This window comes from Pyrgilauda ruficollis, unplaced genomic scaffold, assembly GCF_017590135.1.
Source record: "Pyrgilauda ruficollis isolate IOZ18807 unplaced genomic scaffold, ASM1759013v1 scaffold9899, whole genome shotgun sequence".
NCBI classification, from domain to species: Eukaryota; Metazoa; Chordata; class Aves; order Passeriformes; family Passeridae; genus Pyrgilauda; species Pyrgilauda ruficollis.
Window position 1 is genome coordinate 1 of NW_024532042.1, and position 622 is coordinate 622.

At 51.8% G+C, this 622-nt stretch overlaps 1 non-coding gene across 1 annotated transcript; it reads left to right on the plus strand.

Moving 5' to 3' along the window:
• LOC121365721 lies at positions 1–122 on the plus strand. The gene has a single exon (XR_005957061.1). It is a non-coding gene; the product is annotated as a 5S ribosomal RNA (ribosomal RNA).
• Positions 123–622: the final 500 nt, after the last annotated feature.

Consider the following 622-nt stretch of genomic DNA (forward strand, 5'->3'; position numbering starts at 1 on the left):
GCCGTCGTTCATACTGCGTCTAATGCACCGGATCCCATCTGAACTCCGAAGTTAAGCGGCGCAAGGCCCGGCTAGTACTGCGGTGGGGGACTCCGCGGGAATCCCTTTGGGTGATGACGGCCTCTTTTTCACACCACTGTCACTCACCGTTCTACGCACACGCCAACCCTTCTAAACGCATTCTCTGTGTCGAAGCCCTAGATGCTACATCCCAACCACACGCTCTTATTGCTGATGCACACACACCAGTCCAGACACCGTACAGAGCGCTTACCCTTTATGATGCCCCAAACGAAGCAAATACTCCCATACCGTCCCTTGAAAGAAACCAGCAGCACTTGCAGGAGCGGAAGCAGCGAACACAATTCGCGACAACTTTGCATTTCCCCGTCAACTCCAGTGAGCACACGAAATTTTCCTACCCTCATCGTTATATCCTAGGTGAGTGGAGAGACCGGCGTACCGCACGGAACTAGCCTCACTGAGCTCCAACACAATATACTATATGATTCGGTTGTGGTGTATTATCATAATACGCGTGAATCAGGAAACCAACAGGCGAGGACTGGCTAACACACGAAGGCTATAAAACGTTCCTGGTCTGCTCCTGGATGTCCATTGA